This window comes from Dendrobates tinctorius, unplaced genomic scaffold, assembly GCF_039654945.1.
Source record: "Dendrobates tinctorius isolate UK_male_01 unplaced genomic scaffold, ASM3965494v1 ptg000173l, whole genome shotgun sequence".
NCBI classification, from domain to species: Eukaryota; Metazoa; Chordata; class Amphibia; order Anura; family Dendrobatidae; genus Dendrobates; species Dendrobates tinctorius.
In genome coordinates this window covers 5077366-5102137 of record NW_027361840.1, presented here as the reverse complement: position 1 = coordinate 5102137, position 24772 = coordinate 5077366, and the positions used below count along the sequence as shown (strand labels likewise).

The window sequence follows — 24772 nt, the reverse complement described above, 5'->3', positions numbered from 1 at the left end:
AGCTAAACTTACAAAAATAACCTATGTAGTGTCAGCAGACGGCAATGTTCAGTACGGAACTGAGTGTAATAAGAAATATAAACACATATCCAATTATTACTCTTTAGCAGTGGCACTGACCACATCCTCTGCCCCCTAATGATGTCCCGTGTGAGTGCCCCAAAATGCACTGGGATTCTCAAACAAATGTCATTTCGAAGTAAAAAAAAAAAAAACCCCAAGAAGACAGGAGGTCAGAGGAAAGAGGGAAAGGTGAAATATATTAGAAAAGTGATTAGATTATGAATTAACTTTAGTATGAAAGTCTCCTCCTTTGGGTTCGGATCACCCTAAATTCTGCATAATATTAATTTAATCTCATAGTCCTTTCTTTGAAGCAAGGTCACTTCAGTACTGAGCTCAGCATACTCCACAATGATATATGCCATGTGGAAAGAAAGTAAAGATAACAGAAAATATAAATTGTTACAAAATTATTCTTTATTGAATATATTAAAAAATGAGAAAATTAAAAAGACAGGGTAACAGGCCTCCAAAAAAGAGGGGGACAAGCTGCGGCAAAGAAAGTAAACACGGACATGAAGGAGCAATAAATAACCCTATAGGTGTGTATAAATACAAAAAGGTTCTTACATGCAAATTAGTCACTACAAGGTTCAGCATGCCTCAGCAGATGACAATAATCACCATTGTTTGTTACTACTGAGTATCTGCAAAAGGAGCAGCATTGCCCATGTGACTGTTAGAGAGCTGGGTATAATGTAGGGTTAATGGGGAGGAATGCACCATGGAGCCGCACAGAGTCACAGGTTTATAATGGATGTGCTCATGTATAAAGCAAAGGACTGATGGTTAGTGCCGGATAGTAAGACGTGGGCCGGGTTAGGTGCAGCATCCACCAGTGAAAGGTAATTGCCGCAGGATATCTCCCCCCGCCCGACGAGCGCCGTTTCGCTAAGTAGCTTCTTCCAGGGGCGTGGAGATAAGGAGGTGACAGAGGAATATTTATGCCGAGGTGCTAGATACCGGGAAGGAGTGTGGAGGAGCTTCCATTGGTCTGTTGTAGCGCACGTCAGGAAGTCCCGCCTCCTTTTGCTAAGGGGACTTCCGCAGATGCGCTCTGTGGCGCGCAGGTGACGCACACTGCGTGTCACTGTTCAGAGCCCTTCCGGTGGTCAGTAGGAGGATACAGGGCTAACGCGTGCGCATTAGACACTGGGAATAGAAATATAAACTCGACTGGACTTGTAGGAAGGGACCGGACACAAAAATATGTAAATGAGAGAAGTGAACTGAGGAGGAGTGAAGCTGGCGGTGTGTGTGGATGACGAGGAATGGACCCGCGTGTGTACGTGAAGGACCTGTTAGGGGCGAGTTATGAATAGAAGAGGCATATTACTATACCAAAAAGGGAAATGAGCATAAATGACCTGCATGAGGTGAATGTGAAGGAGACCTAACGAGTGTGAACACAAAGCTGTGTATACATAAAACATTACATGCTGGACACAAGGCAAGGATAACATATAAAAAGAATATTATGATATATGTACACACACAAATGTGTATACATGATACCAAAGAAAAAGCATAAATTACACGAAAGACATGGGGCTGAAAATACACATGTAAATAAAAAATAATATAGGGAACATGTGCAATGAATGAAAAAAAAGTGAGAAAAGTGTCCATATTTTTTCTTCCACAATCAATTATTATTTTCATCTTCTTTATCACTCTGTCCCGGATCATGATCTTCTCCTGAAATGATGGCTTTTAGAAGAGTAGGTGAAAGGTGTCATCAGGAGGCAACATAGAAACCGAGCACCTTGGGATGAAATAAAGAATTAAAATGAGTAAGACCACAATTTTTTGGATAAAGCAAAAGAAAAAGTGGGAAAGAAAAAACATAAAAATGCATAAAAGACATAAAAAGACACCTTAAAAAGCTCCATACCCAGAAATGCTATATTTTATTGGATTATAAGAAGGAATTAAAGCCAAAGTTCTCATTAAGGCCATATGGGGTGATGGTGCCTGACCGGTAGATCCACTTTCTAGCTGGGCCAGGGATTTGCCCAGATCACCGCCACGTATTCCCAAACTAATTTGACCAATACCCTTAAAGACAAGATTTTTTGGGATTCGAATTGTGGTAACTTTTAAAGTGGCGGGGCAAAGTTTTCAGGAGAGAATAATCATCTATTGACTTGGCTTTCTCAATATCCTGAATGTGTTCTCTTACCCGGATTTTTAGCTCCCGAGTGGTTAGACCGATGTAAATTAAATTACAGGAGCAGGTGGCGTGATATATAACACCTTGGGATGCGCAGGTGAGATGTTTCCTAATTTCAACATTTTTTGATCCATCAGCATTAGAGAAGGAATGTGATTTTTTTCATAGTAACACAGGCTTTGCAAAGGCCACACGGGAAGAAGCCTTTTGATAATGGTCGTTTGAGACTTGGCGGGTGGGGGTCATAGTGACTATGGACTAGAATGTCTCCCAAATTACGGCTTCTTCTGGCTACGACAGAAGGACCAGAGGGAAGAATTTTGCGCAAAACTGGATCTGTTAGTAAAATATTCCAATGTTTTTGTAATAGTTTTTTGATTTCATCCCACTGATTGTTGAAAGTGGAGATGAATCTCAATTGATTATCATTTTTATTGAAATCTTTTGAGGCCGAGTAGAGTAAATGTTCCCTCGACGCTTGTTTTGCCCGCCTGTATCCGTCTTTAATGCTTCTTTTACTATAACCACGGTTTAGGAATCTTTTTGTAAGATCCACGGCTTGGTCTTCAAAATCTGATGGTTTGGAGCAGATACGTTTGGCTCTTAGGAATTGACCGGTTGGTATACCCCTGACTGTTGCAGGTGGGTGGGATGATGTGGCATGTAGCAGGGAATTGGTGGCTGTGGGTTTCCTACATAAATTTGTATTAATCATCCCATCAACAGACACTCACAGTTTTAGGTCCAGGAAATCCAATTCTCTGCCAAATTTATACATTAATTTGATGTTAAGACTGTTTTCATTTAATTTGCTCATTAAGGTATGGAGGGTGTCAGCTATTTCGTCCCATATAAACCATACATCATCGATGTACCTCAACCACCCTTGTACATTATGTATTCCAGGAATCAAATCACTTTAGAAAATGTCCCTTTCCCATGCCCCTAAGAAGAGGTTAGCATATGATGGGGCACAGGAAGCCCCCATTGCAGTGCCTTGTGTTTGTAGATAAATTTGTTTATCAAATGTAAAAACATTGATTGAGCACAAAATCAAGGAGGCATAAAATCCATTCAATCATGTCCAATTCAATGTTGCTATTTCTAAGAAACCAGGACACAGCTTTAATGCCATCCTCGTGCCTGATGGAGGTATACAATGCCTCAACATCAGCAGTTACCATTATCATGTGTTCTTCGAGGTATACATGGTTTAGTTTTTGTAAGGCTGTTGTTGTGTCCTGGATGTTAGATGGAAGTGTGCCTACCAAGGGCTTTAGGTAATGGTCAATAAAATTTGCAACGATCTCACAGAGGCTACCATTTCCAGATATGGGTCTTCCGGGAGGGTTCACCGGGTCTTTGTGTAATTTGGTAAGCACATATAGTGTCAGTAGTTTTGGACGAAGATTGCGTATAGTCTCAACCATGTTTTTGGGTATAATACCTGATTCAAAGGCTTTCTCAACAATAGAGAGAAGTTCGGCTTGATATTTTGAAAGAGGATTATACGGAAGTTTTCGATAGCATAGGGGGGCGTTAAGTAGTTTGTGTGCTTGTTTTTCATATAGTACTGTAGGCCATATAACTACATTGCCCCTTTGTCTGCCGGCTTAAATACTACATTTTGTAGCGATTGTAGATTGATGAGAGCCTGTTTTTATTCCCTATTCAAGTTCGAAGACCATGAAGGTTTTGGCTGAAGGGCTTCTATTTCCGTAGTAAGGACCTTAGTAAAAAATTTCAACAGCTAAACATGTGCCCATTGGAGGAAATTTTTTAGATTTGTTAAAGATCTTATGTGGAAAATTACTTACCTTAAACTCGGTGTTTTCCTGTAATAAATCTTCCAAGTTCCTTACGGCTTCTTCTTCCTCTTTTGTACCCGTGATTTCCCCAAGGCAGTTTTTGTGGTGGATTTTTTTTAAGAATGAGCTTCCTGGTGAATAGGTGTAGATCCCTCACCGTCGTGAATGTGTCTAAGCGACATGAAGGTGAGAAAGTCAGACCCTTCCCCAGGAGCTCAACCTGAACATCAGTTAATATATGTTCAGAAAGATTGATTACCTTAAATTGGTTGCCTTGTATATGATGACTTGATCTTGTAACTATATCTGGAAGTCTTTTGTCATTCCGTGGTGTAGGTCTTATGCTGGATGTCTCACTATGGATGGTTTCACCATCGCTTATGTGTTGTTGTCTGACACTGAGGGTGTTGAACTCTCAGAGGGACTTTTATAGCGAGTGGATCTTGAGTTGTCTTTTCCTCCATTACCTTTGTTGGGCTGCTTGGTTTTTTTATTTTCCTAGCGATATATTTTATTGGTGTCATAATCATTAAGATCCCTTTGGAATTTCTTAATTTTATTCTGACACACTTCGTTCTCCCATTTGTCAGCATTCTTATTGATGTCAACCAAAATATTGTCAAAATTTTCTACTGGTATGTCTTGTAGTATGAGTTTCTCAAGCTCATCAATGTCATCATCGATAATTTTTAATGATGCTGTATTCTTATCGATGATAATTTGGATAAATTCCAAAGGTGCATGTTGTTGCTGCTGAAATCCAACGTTTGATTAAGACATCATCCTCCAATTCAAATGATGGGTATAGTTGTACCCGTAACCCACGTGGTATAATTTGATGGTCCATATAGTTCTCTAGAGCTGATCTTTCCGATCCTCTCAAGATCTCCTTCTCTACTCCCCCCTTATCTCTTCTTCCTACAACCGCATACAAGACTTCTCCCGTGCTTCCCCCATACTCTGGAACTCCTTGGCGCAACACATCAGACTCTCACCATCAACGAAAACCTTCAAGAAGAACCTGAAGACCCACCTGTTCCGACAAGCCTACAGCCTGCAATGATCCTCGGTCTACTTAACCACCGCACGACCTGCTCTACCCTCTCCTACCATATCCTCACCCATCCCTGTAGACTGTGAGCCCTCGCGGGCAGGGTCCTCTCTCCTTATGTACTTGTGTGTCCCTTTTCCTACACATGTTTATTGTACTTGTCTATGTAACGGGGTCTTCCAAGCTGGGGTACCTCTTTCAGTACCACCCCGTGTTTTCGGAGGTCCGCTCTGCGTTGGCTGGAGTCTGAATGAATGACGCTGGCTGGAATTCCTCTGAGTGCATGGGCGCATATAAAAGATCACTGCTTCTCCATGTATTTCCAGTCTGACAACACTTTACTCACAGGACACAGAATATATCACACAGATACAGAGGGCCGGCCAATAGACAAGCGTCAGGCCAGACATGCATTACAAAAGCCGCAGGTGGCCAGAGCCTGTGGATGTTTACTGTGGGAATTACAAAGGTGGGGGGAGGGCGGACACTGCTGATACATTAGGGACATGCATCGCACATGGTAAAATGAAAACTTGGCACTCAACTTAATGCTTGGTGAGGCAGTTTATTGTAGTACCAGAAAACGTTTCGGTCGATATAGACCTTCATCAGTTATGTGCTAGTATGTTTGAAAGTAGGTTGAAGGAGGGCGCTTTTTATGTTATTCACTGATAACGCCAGTAATCAAATGGTCAAGTGGTGTTTACCACGTCCAGGAGGAACAGGCTGCGCTGATATTTTCAACTATTAAGATTATCCTGCGTTACAGCAGCATTCTGACCATTTGATTACTGGCGTTATCAGTGAATAACATAAAAAGCGCCCTCCTTCAAGCTACTTTCAAACATACTAGCACGTAACTGATGAAGGTCTATATCGACCGAAACGTTTTCTGGTACTACAATAAACTGCCTCACCAAGCATTAAGTTGAGTGCCAGGTTTTCATTTTATCGTATATGGTTTGGGAACCTAACTTGGCACCACTACAGTAGTGCACACGGTGTTTTCTACTAAATGCATCTCACATGGAACCTATTATATATACATATAACTGCACAACATATTCTGGGGGCTGAGTGGTTCTGTAACATGTAACAGTCCATATTTCCCCTTTTTACATGTAAAGCGCTATGGAATAAATGGCGCTATATAAATGCATAATAATATTCCACCATAATCTTGTTTTTTTTTTTATACAGGGCATTCCTGTATTGTCTAATTAAGTCCTTATTCATAGCTGTTGTGTTCTGGGTAGCATTGGAGCCCCCCTGTCTGAATAGGTCAGAAGCCTTACTTTGCCAGGATTTTTCCCTGGCTTTTATATCCATTATATAATAGGTGCGGACAATCTGTTTGCAAAACACAGAAATGTTAATAAATCTCATAGTCCTTTCATTTAGGCAAAGTCACTTCAATACTGAGCTCAACATACTCCACAATGATATATGCCATGTGGAAAAAAAGTGAAGATAACAGAAAATATAAATTGTTACAAAATTATTCTTTATTATATATATTAAAAATTTAGAAAATTCAAAAGACAGGGTAACAGGCCTCCAAAAAAGAGGGGGACAAGCTGCGGCAAATAAAGTAAACACGGACATGAAGGAACAATAAATAACCCTATAGGTAGGTATAAATACAAAAAGGTTCTTACATGCAAATTAGTCACTACAAGGTTCAGCATGCCTCAGCAGATGACAACCGATTAATTAGGACCTTGGTTTGGGACATTCCCCCAGGGTCAATACGTTGTTCCTTCAACCTCAACTTGGTGAGTGCATCAGCTTTGCATTTCTATTTGGGACATTTTTAATATTGCACTTAGATCCTGCGCGGTGCTGTCCCTATTACATCCCCTATCCTCAGGGTACTATATGAAGAATGTATATCTTCAGATTGTGTTTTTTATATAAGCACTTTAATTACCATCTGGTTACTCTGTGCAGCTCCTTTGTGTATTCCTTTTCCAAACAGTTTTATTAACATGTTATATCAGAGCATACATAAATGCAATATCAAGAGGCATTCATGACACATGAAAGAAAAAACCACAACCAGACTATAAATAATAATAAGAAGAACTCCTGGAAACCTTTCCAGCCAGCGAGACCATTTCCTTATAAAGGAAGGAAGACAGCCATTCAGCAACGCCAATTTTTGCTCACATGACTTATGTAAAGTCAGCTTTGCAATGATATTCAGTGAAGAGGGCACTCGAGTGCATTTCCAATAAAACGCAATTTCATTTTTAGAAACCAAAAGTAAATGAATAACCAATTTCCTAACAGAAGGATTCAAACGACTTGCATCCAACGAGAGCAGGGCGAACTGAGGAGCCAGTGAAAAATCTGATTGATTTAAAATATGAGAAATAAGAGAGGAGACGTCGTCCCAAAAATGCCGAAGACGTGGACCAAGCCAAAATAAATGGGTAAGGCTACCATGATGCCCGCAATCCCTCCAACAGAGAGGGGAGGGTTGATAAAAGCTAGACGAGATGGCGAGTAGTACCATCTCGATATGATTTTAAAGTAGGACTCATGGAGAGCCATAGACATGGCAGCAGAATAGGTTAGAGACATGGTCAGTTCCCAAACATCTGGGGTAACAGAAAGATTCAAAACCGATTCCCATTTTTGCATATATGGGGATTTTATAAATGCAGAATCGTTGTTGAACCACTGGTAGATATAACGAGTGGACCAAAAAATGTTATGGCCTGAGTTACATAAAATATTGACCGCTGGCTCCAATAGCGGAGGGCAGCGAGTCACCGGTGGAGACAAAAATTCTTTCAACATAGTAAAGGGTAGAAAAGCAGAGGAGGGAACCCCAAACCTACTCTTAAGATGAGAAAAAGATACAAATTTATCACCATCAAAGATGTCATTTAATTTAGAAATCCCCCAGTCAGCCCAAGTAGAATGCAAATCGAATGAATAAACAGAGGCCAGAAAAGAGAGAGGAAGCCTCAACAGGAGCTGAATCCTAGAAAAAACACTCTTAAATGTAAAAAACCTCCTCCAAGCCACAATAGCAGCCATAAAAACTGGATGATGAGACTGAGATCAATGCTTAGATGTCAATAGATTCAAAATAAGAACAAGGAGGGGAGTTTTTATTAAAATGAAATTCCAAGTCCGCCCATGAAGGTATATGGCCGGTGGACCACCAACATGGACTTTGCTTAATAAGATTAGAGTAATAGTAAGCTGAGATGTTCGGCAGTCCCAGACCTCCACCTAACGCATGTGTGTATAACTGATTGGAAGCAATGCGGGGCTTTTTATTTCCCCAAATAAATAAATTAAGGCGTGTCTGCAGACTAGTTAAATAAGAAGTGGAAACAAGCAGGGGAAGGGATCTGAACACATAGAGGATTTTGGGAAGCAATATTGATTTGGCTACTAGACATTTTCCCCACCAGGATAATTCTTTGTCCGTGTAAAAATTAAGGCCTTTAGGAATGGAGGCGATTAGGGAATCTAGTGGAAATCAGAGATCCAAGGTTTCTAGAAAACCGCAGACCTAAATAAACAATTTCCCTCTCCGCCCAACCCCAAGAAGAGACAGCCTTTACACTCCTGATTTGAGCAGTGCTGAGGTTACATTGGAAAATTTTGGATTTGGACTCATTAATCTTAAAATAGGAAAGGGGGGAAAATTTTTGAAGAAGGGATTGTAAGTGTGGAATAGAGGAGCAGGGATTAGTGAGGCGGGAGGACATCATCAGCATATAGACTGATCTTAAACGCCTGACCATCTGTTCGAACACCCTCTATGGAGGAACGATCTCTGATTAATTGGGCTAGCGGTTCTATTGCAAGGGCAAAAAGCAATGGGGAGAGGGGACAACCCTGCCGGGTGCCATTGGAAATGGGGAGGAAAAGTGATTGTTAATGTAAATCTTTGCTTGAGGGTCAGAATATAAGACCATCATTTTGATGATAAAGTCTAAATTAAATCCAAATTTTAGTAGGGAGCATCAGAGAAAGGTCCAATTCAAGCGATCAAACGCTTTTTCTGCATCTAATGGAATTAGAGCAGAAGGAAGTTTTTGGGAATTGTCTAACTTTATAATATTTATCAGCCGTCTGGTCCCTTCAATGGACTGCCGGTGTTTGATAAAGCCAATCTGGTCTGTGGAAATTAATTTAGGCAGAATAAGATTAAGACGATTAGCTAAAACTTTAGAATAAGTTTTGAGGTCAGTATTTACCGTATTTTTCGGATTGTAAGACGCACTTTTGTTTCCCCAAAATTGTGGGGAAAATGGGGGTGCGTCTTACAATCGTATAGTGAAAAAAATCGGGGGAAAAAAATTACTTTTGCGGTGGCAGTGACTGTTGCGGTGGCAGTGGCGGCAGCGGTAGCGATGGCGGCGGCTGCTGAGCAGCCTGGTACAAGGCAGGGTCTCCGGTGGGGCAATGCAGCAGGCCTGGAGCTGGGGGTATCGCTGCGGTTAACCGGCGGTGCGCGGGCGGCATAGTGCAGGGCGGCGCCATGACACTTCTGGGAACAGGCTGTGAGTTTCCGGTTTCCAATGAGATACCGGTATCACAGCCTGTGTCTGCAGGACTACAAGAAAATGGCCGCCGAACCGGCACATGCACAGATGGAGCTCAGTCACCGCAGTTGTGACAGCAGGAACAGGAGGCTCCGCTGCACACGGAGACCTAAAGCAGAGGAGGGAGAGAAGCATGTTTCTCCTCCTCCTCGTTTGCAGGGATAGATATTGATTGGTGGAGGGAACTGTTGCGGAGCTGCCTCCACCAATCAGGTATCTATCCCTGCAAAATGTATAGTAGCAATTTCCTTTACCACAGTGCACACATTATTCCGAGATCCTTGGGAGAGGTGAGGCAGTGCACACATTGAAGGGAAGTACAACCCCCATCATCCTTCAGAATACCGTATACTCTATCAATGGGGGTATTCTGATGGATGATGGGGGTTGTAGCCATATTAGGGATAGTGCCCAAAGTGTTTACTGCAACTGTGACTACCACCTCCCTCATCTTTCAGAATACACCCATGTATACAGTCCATGCGTGTATTCCTATTGATGAGGGGGGTGGTAGTCATATATGGTACTACACACACCACACACTGTACTGTGAGTCACAGATCCCCATAACAGTGCGTGATCCACAGATCCCCCATAATAGTGCGTCATCCCCAGATCTCCCATAACAGTGTGTCATCCACAGATCCCCCATAACAGTGCATCACCACAGATCCCCCATAACAGTGCTCCGTACACCTCGTACACACGTGGCTCCTCTCCGTACACCTCGTACACACACGGCTCCGCTCCGTACACATCGTACACACACGGCTCCGCTCCGTACACCTCGTACACACACGGCCCGCCCGCTCCGTACACCTCGTACACACACACGGCTCCGCTCCGTACACCTCGTACACACACGGCTCCGCTCCGTACACCTCGTACACACGTGGCTCCTCTCCGTACACCTCGTACACACGTGGCTCCGCTCCGTACACCTCGTACACACACGGCTCCGCTCCGTACACCTCGTACACACGTGGCTCCGCTCCGTACACCTCGTACACACACGGCTCCGCTCCGTACACCTCGTACACACGTGGCTCCGCTCCGTACACCTCGTACACACGTGGCTCCTCTCCGTACACCTCGTACACACGCTGCTCCGCTCCGTACACCTCGTACACACGTGGCTCCGCTCCGTACACCTCGTACACACGTGGCTCCTCTCCGTACACCTCGTACACACGTGGCTCCTCTCCGTACACCTCGTACACACGCTGCTCCGCTCCGTACACCTCGTACACACGCTGCTCCGCTCCGTACACCTCGTACACACACGACTCCGCTCCGTACACCTCGTACACACGCTGCTCTGCTCCGTACACCTCGTACACACGCGGCTCCGCTCCGTACACCTCGTACACACGTGGCTCCTCTCCGTACACCTCGTACACACACGGCTCCGCTCCGTACACCTCGTACACACACGGCTCCGCTCCGCACACCTCGTACACACACGGCTCCGATCCGTACACCTCGTACACACGGCTTCACTCCGTACACCTCGTACACACACGGCTCCGCTCCGTACACCTCGTACACACGTGGCTCCGCTCCGTACACCTCGTACACACACGGCTCCGATCCGTACACCTCATACACGCGCGGCTCCGCTCCGTACACACACGGCTCCTCTCCGTACACCTCGTACACACACGGCTCCGCTCCGTACACCTCGTACACACACGGCTCCGATCCGTACACCTCATACACGCGCGGCTCCGCTCCGTACACCTCATACACGCGCGGCTCCGCTCCGTACACCTCGTACACACGTGGCTCCTCTCCGTACACCTCGTACACACACGGCTCCGCTCCGTACACCTCGTACACACACGGCTCCGCTCCGTACACCTCGTACACACACGGCTCCGCTCCGTACACCTCGTACACACACGGCTCCGCTCCGTACACCTCGTACACACACGGCTCTGCTACATCTATCCTGTAAACCCCTCCTGACCCCACACATACTTACCTCACCCAGGACCATGACAACCAGCACAGTCGAGTCCTGCAGATACCAAGAGGCAGGGCTGTGCGCACAGGACCTGTGATGAGGTCACAGGAGGGGCGGAGTCAGCGGGGTCACATGATCAGGGGTCTGGACAATGGCTCCTGATCATATGATCCCTGACTCCTCCCTTCTTGTGACCTCATCAAAGGTCCTGTGTACAGAGAAGAGATCAGGCAAGCGACGCTGTGAGTGGCTGCGGGGGGCGGGGGAGGTCTCATGCTAGGGCGAGAATGGAGTGCCAGTGGCTGCATCAGCTGGCAAGCGGCCTGGTATATTACCAATCCGGGCCTGGGACCACCCCCCAGTCGGTATACGTACCTTCATGTGCGAAGACTGTGCTGGGCTGTGTGGGACTATGCTGGGCTGTGTGGGACTATGCTGGGCTGTGTGGGACTGTGCGGGGACTGTGTGGGACTGTGCGGGGACTGTGCCGGGCTGTGTGGGACTGTGCTGGCCTGTGTGGGGACTGTGCTGGCCTGTGTGGGGACTGTGCTGGCCTGTGTGGGGACTGTGCGGGGACTGTGCCGGGCTGTGCGGGGACTGTGCCGGGCTGTGCGGTGATTGTGCCGGGCTGTGCGGGGATTGTGCCGGGCTGTGCGGGGATTGTGCCGCGTCTGTGCGAGGACTGTGCGGGCTGTGCGGGGACTGTGCCGGGCTGTGCGTGGATTGTGCTGCGCTGTGCGGGGACTGTGCTGGGCTGTGCGGGGCTGTGCTGGGCTGTGTGGGACTGTGCTGGGCTGTGTGGGACTGTGCTGGGCTGTGTGGGACTGTGCTGGGCTGTGTGGGACTGTGCTGGGTTGTGTGGGACTGTGCGGTACTGTGCGGGTACTGTGCGGTACTGTGCGGGTACTGTGCTGGGCTGTGCGGGGACTGTGCTGGCCTGTGTGGGGACTGTGCTGGCCTGTGTGGGGACTGTGCTGGCCTGTGTGGGGACTGTGCTGGCCTGTGTGGGGACTGTGCTGGCCTGTGCCGGGCTGTGCGGGGATTGTGCCGGGCTGTGCAGGGATTGTGCCGGGCTGTGCGGGGATTGTGCCGGGCTGTGCGGGGACTGTGCTGGCCTGTGCGGGGACTGTGCTGGCCTGTGTGGGGACTGTGCTGGCCTGTGCCGGGCTGTGCGGGGATTGTGCCGGGCTGTGCAGGGATTGTGCCGGGCTGTGCGGGGATTGTGCCGGGCTGTGCGGGGATTGTGCTGGCCTGTGCGGGGACTGTGCTGGCCTGTGCGTGGATTGTGCCGGGCTGTGCGGGGACTGTGCTGGCCTGTGTGGGACTGTGCTGGGCTGTGCGTGGATTGTGCTGGGCTGTGCGGGGATTGTGCTGGGCTGTGCGAGGACTGTGCGGGCTGTGCGGGGACTATGCTGGGCTGTGTGGGACTGTGCTGGGCTGTGCGGGGACTGTGCAGGGATTGTGCTGGGTTGTGTGGGACTGTGCTGGGCTGTGCCGGGCTGTACGGGGACTGTGCCGGGCTGTGCGGGGATTGTGCTGGGCTGTGTGGGCTGTGCCAAGTATTGCGAGGCGTGTACCGAATCCTAATGAGTATACGCGCTCACCCCTAGATGGGATGAATGAGTGTAGGTCTTATACCTGTTTCATTTAATATACAATATACAATATCATCTGGTTTGTTAAATGTTCCGGTTCCAGTATATATGGGGGAGCATAATGGCGTGTCTTAACACGTTTTGTTACGTGTACCATATTGTTGTTTTGATTAATATATCTTGTTTTTCTTTATTATTAATTTATACTTTATCTATGTTCCACGTATATTCCATTCTTGAAATTCATTATGTGGATCTGTATGACAGGTCCTATGTATGTGTTACATTGAATGGTTTTCTTTGGAGGTGCTATATTGCGCTATATAGAGGAAATGTGTGTGAATACGGCGTTTGATATTATGAGCATGCGCCGTTATAGCTGCTATATCGTGGCCATTTTGGTTACTGGTCTCTGTTTACCATACTGCGCTGTATATATATGACGCGCTCCAGGACTTGATTAGCGCGAGTATCGCGCGCAGTGGCTAAGATAGGAGCATGCGCAGTCCTGATTGGCTGTATATCGCGGCCATCTTGGTTTCCGGCCTCACACTCCATGGTTGGCTCCCGGACATGCGCAATTGACCGGTGATTTTCATTTGAAACCGGACGCTGTCGCGGCCATGTTTGTTTGCGTTCCTCACTGGAGCGCACGCGGGGACCCGACGGCATGGAAGTCTGGTGTGCAGATGTGAGTGATAAATTGCGACACCTGTGGAATTAACCACATGTACAGTTTCTTGTGATGTGAACGCTCGATTGTGTGGGCGTGACTCATTTGAGCAGTGATCTGGGGATATAAAGCTGGCCTCTCTGACCCTCGGGGCCATCTCATCCTGGTATCTGACATGATGGACACTCTTTACATCTGCTCTGCCTCCTGATGAACCGCTGGTGCGGGGAAACGCGTTGAGGTGACTCCACCAATGATAAGTGGCCACTTCTTATCTTGTATCTATGCCTCATTGCTAAGGCACAGTTTTCTAATATGGTGGATCCTGATGTCATGATGTGGTATTTTTTTGCTTATTTGTCTGGGATTTTTGCATGAGCTCTAGGGCACTCTTATTATTCATCTCTATACTATCAGTCATTGGTTTCATACCTGTGTTACCAGGGACTGACAGGGCAGCAAGGGACAGTCCTCGCTGAGTGGAGGCGCCAAAAAATCGGGATCCTTAGGGTGCCAACCTCCACGGATAGGAAGGTATCAGTTGAGTTTATTGTAGGGCCTTGCAGCATCTCAGCTTAGGTCTATATTGTGGCATTTGCCAATATTTCACTGGGAACGGGTGGTTTTAGGACTTTATGAATTAAAAGTTGCTTTTACAGGGATTATATGTTCACTTTTAGTATACTCGCTCATCCCTAATCGGCGTCAGACGGTGACCAGGTACTGTCCGGGGTCACTTCTGGTAATTAACCAAAATGGAGTCTTAACCTGAAATAAAATAAAATGAGGACAATTGGTGGAGATACTGAGTTTGTAGGAGGCAATAGGACCGATTGTGTGGGTCCAAAGGTGTTGCGGGGAAACACCGCATAGGCGAGGCGTGAATGCCTCAAGCTTCAGCCCAGTCAGATTGTGACAGGCCTCAAAAGAAAAATGACCAAATTGGTCCAAAAAAGATTTTATGACAGAAAACTGACAGAAAAGTTGACCGTAATGCACTTATGAACAGTCTCCAATGTTTTGGCACCAAAAATATGCTAAATAGCGGGTTTTATCGTCAATTTAATTGAGAAGTCCTCAGAGCCCTCAGACAGCGTGACCTACTCCATCAGCTGCCTAAGCCACTCCCCATATCTTGATTTTTCTAAAGCGTTTGATCCCGTGCCACACAAGAGGCTGGTACACAAAATGAGAATGCTGGGTCTGGGGGAAAATGTGTGTAAATGGGTAAGTAACTGGCTGAGTGATAGAAAGCAGAGGGGGGTTATAAATGGTATATTCTCTAACTGGGCCGCTGTGACCAGTGGGGACCGCAGGGGTCGGTGTTGGGACCTCTTCTCGTCAACATATTTATTAACGATCTGGTAGAAGGTTTGCACAGTAAAATATCGATATTTGCAGATGATACAAAACTGTTATGAATGAGTCACCGTAGGAGGCAAAAAACAGAAATAATAGCGAAGTCCAGAAACCCAGAGAAGTTGGCAGCTATCGGATTGCAGACGCCTGAAGCTAACAACAACAACTAGCAGTAGCTGTGGGGGGTTCCTACGGTGCCCTAGACCCCTCGATCACAGCCGGAGAACTACATAGCCTAAAGACAGAAAAGGGAAATCTAAACTGCCCCAGAGCAGACCCCAAAGCAATAGGCAGCCCCCAACATATAATGACGGTGAAGCGAGATGGAAAAACACTCACACTGACAGAAAGATAGCTTGGGCCCCATCTTTTGCTCAGCCTAACTTAAACAGGACAGAATAGGAAAGCTGCTGTCTGCAATCCGCCAAAACCCTCTCAAAAACAGGTGCCAACAGACTGATAGGGAAAAAAGCCCTGAAGACGCTAGGCTTCAAAAAGACTATATCAGTACTCTGGTATTATCTGAAGACAGAGCAAAAAGGAATTCAGCTCACCAGCAGGGAGAGGCAGAATTCCAGACAAACAAGGCAAAAAGTAGAGCAGAAAACTTAGCTTTTGAGGAGCAGGAATCAGACTGGTCTCCAAGAATCCCTCAGAGGAATCACCCGCAAGGCAGAAGGGCGTCGGCAGCCTTATATGCAGTCAGCAATCCCAGTCACCCAGTCATCATCATTCTGCTCAGGTGCTTTGTAATCAGCACCACTACCTTCCTTCACTAGAAGAGGGAGTTCATCAGACCTCAATGGTGAAGGGGAAAACGAACTCACAAAACAAAACGATGTAAAGCAGTCAATACAAGAGAAGATAGTATTCTGCTACAGATGGATCTGGATAAGTTGGAAACTTGGGCGGAAAGGTGGCTGGAAAGGTGGCAGATGCAGTTTATCAATGATAAATGTAAGGTTATACACATGGGAGGAAGGAATCAATATCACCATTACACACTGAACGCGAAACCACTGGGTAAATCTGACATGGAGAAGGACTTGGGGATCCTAGTTACTGATAAACTTACCTGGAGCAGCCAGTGCCAGGCAGCGGCTGCCAAGGCAAACAGGATCATGGGGGGCATTAAAAGAAGTCTGGATACACATGATGAGACCATTATACTGCCTCTGTACAAATCCGTGGTTACACCGCACAGGGAGTACTGTGTGCAGTTTTGGGCACCGGTGCTCAGGAAGGATATAATGGAACTAGAGCAGGTACAAATGGGTCGCCCTCACACCCAGGGCTGTGCGGTACTCGGTACCGGGCCCGTGGATCTCAATGGGAGTTGTCACGGTAGCTGTGACCCGGCCCGTGGCCCTGGGCGCCTATTGTAAATGTTCAGTGTGAATGAATAACTCGTGACGCCACCTGTGGTGTTCGGCAATCTAGATGTTAGGCCGACGCAGACAGATCCTCTGGGACAGATGGTGTGGTGCAGCAGTGATGGTATAGCCCTCCACAGGCAGGGCTGTTGTCCCAGGGCAGAGTAGATATGGTGACACTTAGATGGTGTAGTGTCAGGCGCAGGGGATGGTTGACGCAGGAATAAGTGGAGGACACCAGGGCATGTAGTTCCAAAGCTTTACTCACAGTCTGTTGTACACACAGGTGCCTGCTTCTGTGCCGTGTCCTCCGGGTCTGGGACTCAGTCAACCCCCCCAGGCCAGATGGAATACTCCTTTCCAACACTTCGCCAACTTGTGCCTTTCTGAACGTCTCCTCTTACAGCGCCTTTAGATGAAGTACTCCTAGTACTGAGTTACACTGGAGTTCCTCTTGTCTGATGTTCCTATGATCTCTACTTGTACGGTAGACAGCTGTAGCCTGATTCGGGGACTCCTTGCTGCTGAGTCCCGGCTCACTAATATGTTGCTGTTGTGCCCCCAAGTCTTGTGTGGGAATAAAGCATTTACAGCTTCCTATTCCTCCGGTGTCTGCTGCAGGACCGTTAGTATCCGTACAAGCTCGGGGACCGGACCCCGGCCTTGCACTTAGAACTTCTAGGAAGGGTTCTCTTTTCACCCACGTCCACTGTTCTTTTACTCCTCACGTTCCGTACTAATCCTTGCTTTCTATGGAGAGTCAGGCTTTCAGTCTATGTTGCTCTCGTTCTCCCTTTCCCGTGCCAGCAGACCCAGGTCACTGGGATCTGCTGCAGCACTTCCATCCATCTATCCTTCTTTCTAGGGATCTTCTTCTCTCTCCTTCCAACTGCTGACTGCCTTAAACTCTTCCCGCTCCTTGAAATGTCATCTAACTCCACCCACCTCCCAGCACGTTTCGTGTTCCAAGCAGGGAGCCACCAATGGGTGCTTTGCTATACTCCAAGCAGGGAGCCGCCGAAGGTGCTTTGCTACACTACTTTCTGGTGTGGGGGTGCAGGTGTTGGAGCGTGGTCAGGAGTCTCCACCTTACCTGGATGGTGGGATACCACACCTCAGGAGGAGGTGCAGTACCTCTGTGGCGACTGAGCCTCAGGGGCGCCACACAAAGGAGGGCAACAAAATTAATAAAGGGGATGGGGGACTACAATACCAAGAGAGATTAGCAAAATTAGGATTATTTACTCTAGAAAAAAGACGACTGAGGGGCGATCTAATAACCATGTATAAGTATATAAGAGGACAATACAAATATCTCTCCGGGGATCTGTTTATACCAAGGAAGGTGATGGTCACAAGGGGGCATTCTCTGCGTCTGGAGAAGAAAAGGTTTCTCCACCAACATAGAAGAGGATTCTTTACTGTTAGGGCAGTGAGAATCTGGAATTCCCTGCCTGAGGAGTTGGTGATGGCGAACTCAGTCGAGGGGTTCAGGAGAGGCCTGGATGTCTTCCTGGAGCGTAACAATATTGTATTTTACAGTGATTAGGTTCTTTAGAAGGGCGTAGATCTGGGGATTTATTCTGACGGAATGTAGGCTGAAAAAAGTCTTTTTTCGGCCTTGCTAACTATGTTACTATGTTAATATGTGAATCATTATTCTGTATGGAGAGCTATGTGTGACACATTATTCTGTATGGAGCACTATATGGGGCTCATTCTGTATGGAGGACTATACTGTCCGGTTTCTGAGCGATTGTATAATTTACAATAGATATCACTCATGTAATACAGTATAAGTAAGTGAAATCTTTGGCATTGTGCTATACCTAGATTTCTCTGCCATATCTGTGCCTCATGAATTGTGGTATGTGTTAATGGGGCCCACTGAGACTCTTTTGCCCGGGGCCCATGAAAACCTGGAGACGGCCCTGCCTCTCTCTATTGTACTGGAGGACTGGTGACTTCCCTATAGTAATGTGGCTGGTGACGTCTCTATAGTACTGAGGGGGTGACCTCTCTCTGTAGTACTGGGGGGATACTGACCTCTCTCTATAATACTGGTGGGCTGTTGTCCTCTCTATAGTACTGGGTGGATGGTGACCTCCCTCTATAATAATATAATACTAGTGGGCTGTTGTCCTCTCTATAGTACGCAGGGGCTGGTGTCATCTCTCTATAGTATGGGGAGCAGGGCCGCCATCAGGGCATTACTGCCCTGACTGGCGTATGGGGCCCGGCGGGCGTATGGGGCCCGCATCGGGCCCGGTCTCCTCTCTGCTCACCGGGCCCCTACCGGCAGGTAAACCGGGCCCTGTCTAGCGGCGCTGCAGGCGGCAGCTAAACGTTATTGACATGCTGGCCCGGCGGCCCGCACGTCAATAGTTAACATCTGCCAGCCAATCGGAGGCTGGCAGCTGATGTCACCGCAGCGCGCACCTCGCCGGTGTCTGACGTCAGTGTCAGTCGCCGGCTAGAGCGCGCTGCAGTGTGGAGGGAGCCTTGCCTGCCGCTGGATCGCGGCCACTGCCGGCCAGGTAAGGAGAACTTTTTTTTTTTTGAGCGGCGATCCAGGGGGCCCGGGGGCCGAGTGCTGGACTTGGGGGCAGAATGCTGGGCACTGGGGCAGAATGCTGGACTGGGGCAGAATGCTGTCTATGGGGCAGAATGCTGGCTATGGGGAAGAATGCTGGACACGGGGCAGAATGCTGGACACGGGGCAGAATGCTGGACTGGGGGCAGAATGCTGGACTGGGGGCAGAATGCTGGCTCTGGGGCAGAATGCTGGATATGGGAGCAGAATGCTGAACATGGGGGCAGAATGCTGAACATGGGGGCAGAATGCTGAACATGGGGGCAGAATGCTGAACATGGGGGCAGAGTGCTGAACATGGGGGCAGAGTGGAGATACGGGGCATGATTGGAGACAGATCGCACAGGATCATGGGGCAGAATGGATACGATGGAGATCATATGGGGGCAGAATGGATACTCATGAGGGCGGGATGGGAGAACATATGGCTGAAGCCAGGAATGAGACACACGGGGGTCAGGATGGGGGATATTATTACCATAGGGGCTAATTAAGGGATATTATTACTGCAGTGATGTATTTAATTTTTTGAGGTTACTGTTTTAAATGGGGGGGCAGTCCTGTTACTGTGTAGAGCGACACTATGTTGCCTTTTTTTCTTCATGTGATGTAATGTAGAAGTTGGGAAAAAATAAGTAATGTGTTCTGCAAGCGGAGCTCTAGATAACCGTGTTATTTCCTGCAGAGACGAGCCCTGGCTGGAAGACGTGATGGCGGTCTGTGCTGGATGAATGAAAAGCAAGGATGAAGGACTTCACCTAGAGACGTCACTGGTGAGTTAGTGTTTTACCTGTACATTGACACTATACATTGTATACTCTATATACAGGGGTCCTGTGTATAATGTCACCAGTGATCACTGTGTTACCTGTGCATTATATACAGAGCTCCTGTGTATAATGTCATTGATCACTATATTACCTGTACACAGACACTGCATACTAAATACAAATCTCCTGTGTATAATGCCACTTATGGTCATAGTATTACATTTTTTTATTAATGATCAGTATTGTAGTATTCAGTCACCATGTGGTGGTAATATGTGGTCTGGGCATGGTGCGGTGGTATTTGTCCCTTGGGTGTACAATTATTTGGTCACTTTGGTGGTAATATGTGGTGTGGGCATGGTGCGGTGGTATTTGTTCCTTGTATGTGATATTATTCGGTCACTATGGTAGTAATATGTGGTCTGGTCATGGTGTGGCGGTATTTGTTCCTTGTATGTGGTATTATAGGTCACTATGTGGTGGTAATATGTGGTCTGGACATGGTGTAGCAGTATTTGTTCCTTGTATGTGATATTATTGGTCATTTTAAAAATTGAAAAATAAATAAAAATATACCTAAAGTGTATTGCATATTTTAATAAATATTTAATAGGTTACAGTAGAGTAGGGCCTGGCCAAAAGTGTCTACCCTGTTATGGTGGCGGCTTAACCCCTTCCTGACATCCGACGTACTATCCCGTCCACGGTACCCGGGCCCGTATGACCGTGGACGGGATAGTACGTCGGGCCCTTTAATGCGGTACCGCGACTAAAGTCGCGGTGATCGCATTAAAATTCCGACGCCATCTCACCTTAGAAAAGATGGCGTCGGCATCCCGGGCTACGATCCCACCCCCCCGGCATCCAGATCGCTGTGATTGGCTGTTCAATTCTGAACAGCCAATCGCAGCGTTTCTCATTGGTTCAGCCAATCAGCTTGGCTGAAACAATGAGGTCCTAGGCTGGGATCGAGTACCGATGTACTCGACCCTAGAGCCGGTGCCTGGCAACGCCAGGCACCGGCAAAAAGCACCCGGATTGGCGCGATTGCCGATCTGATCGATCGCGCCAATCGCAGTGCACAGCGGCGCTATATCGCCGCTGTGCCCTGCCAGTACCGGCCAGGATCGCGCCAACCACAGGGCACAGCTGCGGTCACCATGTGACCGCTCTGTGCCCTGCTGGTGACCTGGGCATGACCTGCCTAGTAATCGGAGCTGTGAGCTCCGATTCTAGGCAGTTGCCATGGTCACCAGGCAGATCACGGATTGGTGGGATCGATGTAATCATTCGATCCCACCAATGACAGGTCACAGCAGCGATGTGACCGCTCTGTGACCTGCCACCTGACCTGCCTCTGACCTGTCTGCAGGGGTCCTCACTCTAGCTGAGGATTCCTGCAGAGAGGTCGGACGCAGCAAGAGCTCCTGTGCTGGGTATTGTGGTGCCACAGCTTGTAGCATCACAATCCCTGCAGAAGAAAGAAGGAAGAAGAAAGAAAACTACAATTGTAAGTGTTAATTGATCCCTGATCCCCTGCCCAATCTATCTTCACCCCCCCAATCTATCTTCATCCCCCCATCCCCCCTCCACCCCCCCTCTTACCCCCCTTCACCCCCCTTTTACCCCCCTCCACCCCACTTTTGCGCCACCTCCGTGCGCAGCCGCCGAGCGTTGATTGGTGACGCAGTTCACCGATCAACACTCGAGCTCGCTTTTTTTTCCTTAGCCCCCTTTGCGCCACTTCTGTACACACATCCCGCAGCCGCAAAAGTTGGATAAGTGACACATGTCACTTATCCAAGCTTGTGCCTGCCGTTTTTCATTTTTTTCACCCCCCTTTGTGCCACCTAACTACAACCCTAACTGTTGATCCCTGCCCAATCTCTCTTCATCCACCCCAATCCCCCATCCCCCTTCCCCCAATTTTTACCCCCCTCCACCCCACTTTTGCGCCACCTCCGTGCGCAGCCGCCGAGCATTGATTGGTGACGCAGTTCACCGATCAACACTCGAGCTCGCTTTTTTTTCCTTAGCCCCCTTTGCGCCACTTCCGTACACACATCCCGCAGCCGCAAAAGTTGGATAAGTGACACGTCACTTATCCAAGATTGTGCCTGCCGTTTTTCATTTTTTTCACCCCCCTTTGTGCCACCTAACTACAACCCTAACTGTTGATCCCTGCCCAATCTCTCTTCATCCACCCCAATCCCCCCATCCCCCTTCCCCCAATTTTTACCCCCCTCCACCCTACTTGTGCGCCACCTCCGTGCGCAGCCGCCAAGCGTTGATTGGTGACGCAGTTCACCGATCAACACTTGAGCTCGCTTTTTTTTCCTTAGCCCCCTTTGCGCCACTTCCGTACACACATCCCGCAGCCACAAAAGTTGGATAAGTGACACACGTCACTTATCCAAGCTTGTGCCTGCCGTTTTTCATTTTTTTCACCCCCTTTGTGCCACCTAACTACAACCCTAACTGTTGATCCCTGCCCAATCTCTCTTCATCCACCCCAATCCCCCTATTTTTACCCCCCTCCACCCCACTTTTGCGCCACCTCCGTGCGCAGCCGCCGATCGTTGATTGGTGACGCAGTTCACCGATCAACACTCGAGCTCGCTTTTTTTCCTTAGCCCCTCCGTACACACATCCCGCAGCTGCGAAACTTGGATAAGTGACACAGTTCACTTATCAGAGTTTGTGCCTGCCGTTTTCCTTTTTTTTTTCCACCCCCCCCCCCCTTGCGCCACCCAGTGCGCACATCCAGCAGCCCAGTTTTGATAAGTGACACTTATCAGCTAGGGCCTGCTGTTTTAGACTTTTTTCCACAGCTTTTTATTTATAGAAAGTTTACACCAATCACTCCCCCCCCCTCACGTACACATACAGTTTTCAATAAAGTGTACACCCAAGCACCATATTTACACAAAAATGTCATCAAATTCATCCCAACAGAGCTATACAATGGAGGAGGCATATGCTATACTTGCCTCCGACACTGATAGCGATTTGGATGCCGATCCGACTTTTCTTTATTTTTCGGATTCTTCATCCTCTTCTTCTTCCTCTTCCCCCTCCTCATCTTCCTCCTCGGGTCCTGTGGAACCGCCACGCAGATGCTCCAGGACAGAAGATGAGGCAGCGCCCACCATGCCCGCAGCTGACCCAGTGCTCCCCGTATGGACCTCGCCCCCTGAAAATTACGAGCCACTGATTCCTGATTTTGTGGCAGAATCAGGAATCAAGTTTGACACCACAGGCCTCACAGAAATTGACTTTTTCAAAGTCTTTTTCTCTGAGGATTTTGTTAACCTCATGGTGGGGCAAACTAATTTGTACGCTCGTCAATTTTTGGAGCAAAACCCGCGTTCAACATTTTCAAACTGGTCTCCTGTAGATGCAGTTGAAATGACGCAGTTTTGGGGCCTGGTCCTCCATATGGGGATACTGAAGAAGCCGGAAATTCGGCAATATTGGAGTGTTGATATTTTATACAACACTCCAGTGTTCCGAATGGTCATGGCCCGGACGCGTTTTGAGGCCATCCACAAGTTTCTGCATTATACTGATAATGCAGAGTGTCCCGCACGAGATGACCCCAACTTTGACCGTCTGTTCAAAGTTCGGCCGGTCATCAAACACTTCAACAAAAAGTTTGCTGAAGTGTACGTGCCCCAAAGGGACATCTACGTGGATGAGTCCTTGGTTCACTTCAAGGGAAGGCTGCGATTCCGTCAATACCTGCCCAGTAAGAGGGCCAGGTACGGAATCAAACTCTATAAGTTGTGTGAGAGTACCTCAGGGTACACCCACAAGTTTAGAGTTTACGAAGGGAAGGACACCCGGATTGAACCCCCTGAGTGTCCTCCTGTCCTGGGAGTGAGTGGGAAAATTGTGTGGGATTTGGTGCACCCACTGCTGGATAAAGGTTATCACCTCTACACTGATAACTTTTACACCAGCATCCCACTCTACAAATCCCTCTCTGAGCGACGTACCGCAGCCTGCGGTACTGTCCGCAAAAATCAGAGAGGCCTCCCGAAGACACTACTTGGGCAGATGCTCCGAAAAGGTGAGAGCAGAGCCCAATGTAGCGATCACCTGCTGGTGGTCAAGTACAAGGACAAGAGAGATGTCCATCTCTTGACCACCATACACGGTGATGGCAGTACCCTCTGCACTGTACGGGGTACCTCTACACAGGTCCGCAAACCGACGTGTAGTGGGGTACAACAAAAACATGGGGGGAGTTGATCTCTCCGATCAACTCCTCCAACCGTACAATGCATTGAGGAAGGCCAAGGTGTGGTACAAAAAGCTGGCTGTGCACATCGTCCAAATGGCAATGCTCAACGCATTCCTGCTGTCACAATGTGCATGCCCCAGCGATACGACGTACCTTCAGTTCCAGGAGGTAGTGGTTAAGGCCCTGATGTTTGGCGCTCAGGAAGGAGCAGGCCCCAGTACTTCAGGAACTGAAGGTGCTCATATTGTCCCAGGTCAGCATTTTCCGGGGGTGGTCCCGCCAACCCCAAGAAAAGGTAAGCCGCAAAAAAGGTGTCGAGTGTGTTACAAAAAAGGAATACGCAGGGACACCATTTATCAATGCGACACCTGCCCCGAAAAACCTGGCCTGTGCATGAAGGATTGCTTCAAATTGTACCACACCTCCATGCACTACTAATTTACATTAGATTAGTTGGGGGCACATCTAGATTTGTTCTTTGGGGGTCTAGTATCCAAAATGATGTCATATGTGGGTTTTTTTCCTGTTTAG

General features: G+C 47.8%; 1 long non-coding RNA gene and 1 pseudogene across 4 annotated transcripts in view; one reads left to right on the top strand and one right to left on the bottom strand.

Annotated features, from left to right (window-relative positions):
• Positions 1 to 488: 488 nt before the first annotated feature.
• The window catches only part of LOC141053977 (uncharacterized), a 139595-nt gene continuing 115311 nt past the window's right edge, over positions 489 to 24772 (bottom strand). For all 4 annotated transcript variants that reach the window (XR_012221316.1, XR_012221317.1, XR_012221319.1 and 1 more), the window contains one exon: positions 489 to 1828. This is a non-coding gene — a long non-coding RNA (uncharacterized lncRNA). The remainder of the gene's footprint in view (positions 1829 to 24772) is intronic.
• Positions 11695 to 24772, top strand: part of LOC141053960 (uncharacterized) — a 90511-nt pseudogene continuing 77433 nt past the window's right edge.